General features: G+C 43.7%; 2 non-coding genes across 2 annotated transcripts; both read right to left on the bottom strand.

Annotated features, from left to right (window-relative positions):
* On the bottom strand, positions 1 to 300 carry LOC146854656 (signal recognition particle RNA). The gene has a single exon (XR_014959218.1).
* A 3,408-nt stretch (positions 301 to 3,708) lies between these two features.
* Positions 3,709 to 4,008, bottom strand: LOC146854655 (signal recognition particle RNA). Its single transcript, XR_014959187.1, has one exon.
* Positions 4,009 to 5,637: the final 1,629 nt, after the last annotated feature.

Below are 5,637 nucleotides of genomic sequence, written 5' to 3'. Positions count from 1 at the left end.
GAGAGGCTAGGTCTCACTATTTTGCTCAGGCTGTTTAACACGTACTGCTCACAGGTGCTGTCCTGCTACCAATGGGCATGGAAGCTTTGGCCTGCTCTGTTTCCAGCCTGGGTCGGTGCACCTCTCGTTACACAACCTGAAATTCTAGAGCTCCCTCTAGAACACCATATTGATGCCCAATGCAGCATGGACACCTGATCAACACAGCTGAGTGAAGCCCAGAACCCCTGAGCTCAAGCAATCCACAAGCCTCTGCCTCCCAAGTAACTAGGACAACAGGCACACGCCACCTTGCCCGGCAAACACTGCAGCTGTCCTAATGATGAAATGCATTCCATAAGTAAGGATAATGATAAAGTAAGGTGGAATGAATTGATGGTTTACCAACCATCTTTCAAGAAAATCAATTTCACTATCCTTCAAAGAAAGGAAAAAAATGTCTTATCAAGAAGCAGTGTGAATATGGGAAGGGCCTTTAAAAAAGATGTGGAGTTTCCTAAAGTAAAAAAGAGGGTTGAACTGATTGAAGGGAGAGAGGAAGTAGGGTCGGAAAGATTGTGACGGGGAAGTGAATACAACATAAATACTAGTATTTAGAGAGTGAGAGACAGGTAGAGGGACAGAAGGGAAAGGAGAGTGAGAGTGAGAGAGAAGAGCCAGGTTAGGGCTGAGTTTCTCTTTATCTGCCAGTGACTCCCTGTAGAAGCTTGCTGGCACAATTTAGGCTGTCCTGTAGGCATCCCTTGTTATGCCGAGCCAGCCAATATTGAGAAAAATAGCATGGGTCACAATGATGGAACTCGTCTGCAACTTCGGAGGTTTTAAAGTGGTATGGAGTGGGAGGGCTAGAAGAGTTACCATAAAGAATGAATACACGTCATTCTGTTCTCTAGCCTCAACAGCTACAAGAGAGGAACTCCTGCTGGCCAAGAAGACCAATGTCAGTTCAGCTTGAACAGGTGAAAGCATGCCTGATTCTGCAAAGGTATGAGATTACACTTTTGCGTCAGAGGTGGTCAGGGGCTATTGCACATTAGGAAACCGTTTATTGAGGTCCAGTTGGATTACTCTATCTTCTACCACCTCAAAATCAGCTCCTCATGCAGTGTTCTATACCGTTGAGCTATTTTGGTCCTCCCTGCCCCTTCCAGCTAGTGGGTCCCCTGACTAGGGAAAGTGATTCGAACAGATTTGCATATCTTTTCATAGGAGACTTCTTGACTTATTTTATACTGTGCCAAATCAATGTATATTGAGTAATGATCTTGACAGACCTATATTGGAGAACTGCAGTGTGAGAAAGTGGCTCTGTATATACTGTTCCCAAATAGGTACAGGGTGTACAGAGTCCACAGTCCCCAGAGGTTTGGCAGAGGCTAAAGTTAGATATAACCTTACTCTCTAAAGTGGTAGCTTGGTCGAGCAGTAAGGCAGTATCAGAGGACAGTGTAAAGCATTTGTTGCACACACTCAGTCAGCAAATGGTCTCACACACTCAATAACTGAACTCTAGGCCAATGGTTTATCTACAAAAAAATATATGCTTGTTTTATTTTAGAACCAACAATAGGTATTAAAATATACTTTCTCAGAATGAGATGCTTTATATAAATACTTTTGCAACATGCAATTGAGTTTTGTAGAAAGTTACAAGTGGTTGCAATAGGCAACAACATTTTAAACACAATAATGCATTGAGCTCAATGGAAGTTTCAAGTTATTTGCAACAGATTACTTTTAGGATTACTTTTGGATTTCCAGGACTGGATCCTAGATTCAGTCCTGGGTCAGTACTTGGAATCAAGTGATAAAAGTCGACTTAATTACTGTGATGATTTTTAGACAATATTTTGCTATTTTAAAAGTTGACAGAAAATATTTCATAGAAAACAGTCTAAGATTCCCTATGGCAGAAAATTCAAGTTGCAGGTATAGTATGTTCTCGTTACTTTTGTAATCCAGTACTGGGTGCCTAGACTCAGTACTGGGACCTTTATCCAAAACAGGTAAGTAATTACGTTTTCAGAAATTATACGATTTTTAAAGAATATTTAAAGTTTGCAGAAATTGACACTTAGAAGAAATTTCACAGAAAAACAGTCAATGATTTCCTATGGGAGAAAATTGGGTTACTGGTAAGTACAGTTGTAAGTATTTTTCAGAGTCAGTGCTGGGCACCAGGATCCAGCACTGGGAGCTCACCTAATAGCAGGTGAGTATTTTCGTTTTCGTTACTCGGCTGATTTTTGGTGAATATTTTAAGTTTTGAAAAGTCCACACTTGGAAGAAATTTCAGGAAAAACCAGTCAATGTTACCCTATGGAGAAGATTGAGTTATCGGTTTAAAGGTAAGTACTCGACTGGCAGAGTTAAGGTTCTGGGCATAGACTCAGGCGTCTCCCAGGGTCAGGTAGGTACAGTTGGTTCACCCTCAGCGGCACAAGGGCGGCCGGGTGCAGAGAGAGTTAGGCCCAATGTTATCCTATGAGAGGTAGGGGGGCCTTGGTTGGTGGCTGCTGACTAGCAGGCCACGTGGCTGTGGGAGCTGGGCTCCTGGTCACTTATCCAGGGCAAGTGGGGAAGTAGATAGATGTAGAGGTTGCACTGCCAGGGCCACTCGGACGGCTGGGTGCAGGGTGCTTTTGAGCATTCGGGCGCTCAATTGATTTGAATGGGAAATCTCTGGTTTAGAAAAAGACTGCAAGCTCGGGGACGAAGATTCTTCAGGTGCCACCACCACTTCGAGAGGTAAGTTGGGTAGTTGGAGGATAGGTAGGTACCCCGGGATTGGGCACAGGGGGCCGCGGAGCGCCGGGTGCAGGGGTACCTTTTGGTGTCGGGAAATCTTACCCTCTGTTGATCGCGGTTGGGGGGGCACCTGGTTCTGAGGCTGCAGGCTTCTTCAGGAGTGTCGAGGGAGGTCCTTGGGTGCCGGACTCGGGGTCACAGTCGCCGTGGGGTCGTCCTTGTGGTCTTTGTTCACTCTGGCACAGGCCAGGCTTGGTGGGTGCAGAGTGTGAAGGGTTCGCGGTTCCGGGCTGCTGCCAGGGATTAGAAGTAGATTTGAGTAGAGCCTCTACTCATGGGAGTCCCAGGGGTTTAGAGTCAAAAGGTAGCCAGGTCCTCCAGGGTTTGTGAGGTTGCTGGCCACAAGAGATGCCGGGTTGGAGCAGGAGCAGGTTCGAGGGTCGACAGGCCAGAGGCTCCAACGTTTGGGAGTTGCACAGCCCTCAGTCTTTTCATGTTTCGCTCAAAGAGTGAAGGGCCCTGTAATTTCTCCTTCTCATTCACATATGAAAAGAATGAGGGCTAATCAAAAAATGAATTAGAGCTGGACGTAGAAATGCAGCAGAAGGGCCAGAAAGCGCATTTCTAAGTTGCTCTATGAAGGATGCTTTTGTACTTGACAGATCAGTTTAATCCTACAGGTGCTCTAAAAGGAAGAATGCATTTGAGTCATCCTTGCTGAAAATCACACAGCCATTTATTCTAGGTTGCACTGAGTTTTCAGTCCTCTCTGCCTGCTAGCTTGTTGTTGCAATATGTCTCAATTCTGGAGAATTGTCTGCTATGCTGAAATGCGTGGCCCAGTTCAAATGTTCATCATATTTCCTGGAAAAATATCAAAAGGAAAACAAAGATTTGGTTTTGGGAAAATAATTTATTACACCTTGTAAAAATCAAAACTTTCACATTTGAGTCAAAAAAGAGAGGCTAGGTCTCACTATTTTGCTCAGGCTGTTTAACACGTACTGCTCACAGGTGCTGTCCTGCTACCAATGGGCATGGAAGCTTTGGCCTGCTCTGTTTCCAGCCTGGGTCGGTGCACCTCTCGTTACACAACCTGAAATTCTAGAGCTCCCTCTAGAACACCATATTGATGCCCAATGCAGCATGGACACCTGATCAACACAGCTGAGTGCAGCCCAGAACCCCTGAGCTCAAGCAATCCACAAGCCTCTGCCTCCCAAGTAACTAGGACAACAGGCACACGCCACCTTGCCCGGCAAACACTGCAGCTGTCCTAATGATGAAATGCATTCCATAAGTAAGGATAATGATAAAGTAAGGTGGAATGAATTGATGGTTTACCAACCATGTTTCAAGAAAATCAATTTCACTATCCTTCAAAGAAAGGAAAAAAATGTCTTATCAAGAAGCAGTGTGAATATGGGAAGGGCCTTTAAAAAAGATGTGGAGTTTCCTAAAGTAAAAAAGAGGGTTGAACTGATTGAAGGGAGAGAGGAAGTAGGGTCGGAAAGATTGTGACGGGGAAGTGAATACAACATAAATACTAGTATTTAGAGAGTGAGAGACAGGTAGAGGGACAGAAGGGAAAGGAGAGTGAGAGTGAGAGAGAAGAGCCAGGTTAGGGCTGAGTTTCTCTTTATCTGCCAGTGACTCCCTGTAGAAGCTTGCCGGCACAATTTAGGCTGTCCTGTAGGCATCCCTTGTTATGCCGAGCCAGCCAATATTGAGAAAAATAGCATGGGTCACAATGATGGAACTCGTCTGCAACATCGGAAGTTTTAAAGTAGTATGGAGTGGGAGGGCTAGAAGAGTTACCATAAAGAATGAATACACGTCATTCTGTTCTCTAGCCTCAACAGCTGCAAGAGAGGAACTCCTGCTGGCTAAGAAGACCAATGTCAGTTCAGCTTGAACAGGTGAAAGCATGCCTGATTCTGTAAAGGTATGAGATTACACTTTTGCGTCAGAGGTGGTCAGGGGCTATTGCACATTAGGAAACCGTTTATTGAGGTCCAGTTGGATTACTCTATCTTCTACCACCTCAAAATCAGCTGCTCATGCAGTGTTCTATACCGATGAGCTATTTTGGTCCTCCCTGCCCCTTCCAGCTAGTGGGTCCCCTGACTAGGGAAAGTGATTCGAACAGATTTGCATATCTTTTCATAGGAGACTTCTTGACTTATTTTATACTGTGCCAAATCAAGGTAGATTGAGTAATGATCTTGACAGACCTATATTGGAGAACTGCAGTGTGAGAAAGTGGCTCTGTATATACTGTTCCCAAATAGGTACAGGGTGTACAGAGTCCACAGTCCCCAGAGGTTTGGCAGAGGCTAAAGTTAGATATAACCTTACTCTCTAAAGTGGTAGCTTGGTCGAGCAGTAAGGCAGTATCAGAGGACAGTGTAAAGCATTTGTTGCACACACTCAGTCAGCAAATGGTCTCACACACTCAGTAACTGAACTCTAGGCCAATGGTTTATCTACAAAAAAATATATGCTTGTTTTATTTTAGAACCAACAATAGGTATTAAAATATACTTTCTCAGAATGAGATGCTTTATATAAATACTTTTGCAACATGCAATTGAGTTTTGTAGAAAGTTACAAGTGGTTGCAATAGGCAACAACATTTTAAACACAATAATGCATTGAGCTCAATGGAAGTTTCAAGTTATTTGCAACAGATTACTTTTAGGATTACTTTTGGATTTCCAGGACTGGATCCTAGATTCAGTCCTGGGTCAGTACTTGGAATCAAGTGATAAAAGTCGACTTAATTACTGTGATGATTTTTAGACAATATTTTGCTATTTTAAAAGTTGACAGAAAATATTTCATAGAAAACAGTCTAAGATTCCCTATGGCAGAAAATTCAAGTTGCAG

This window comes from Triturus cristatus, chromosome 4_1, assembly GCF_964204655.1.
Source record: "Triturus cristatus chromosome 4_1, aTriCri1.1, whole genome shotgun sequence".
Taxonomy (NCBI): Eukaryota; Metazoa; Chordata; class Amphibia; order Caudata; family Salamandridae; genus Triturus; species Triturus cristatus.
Note: the sequence above shows the minus strand (reverse complement) of the source record. Positions and strands in the feature narration are given on the sequence as shown.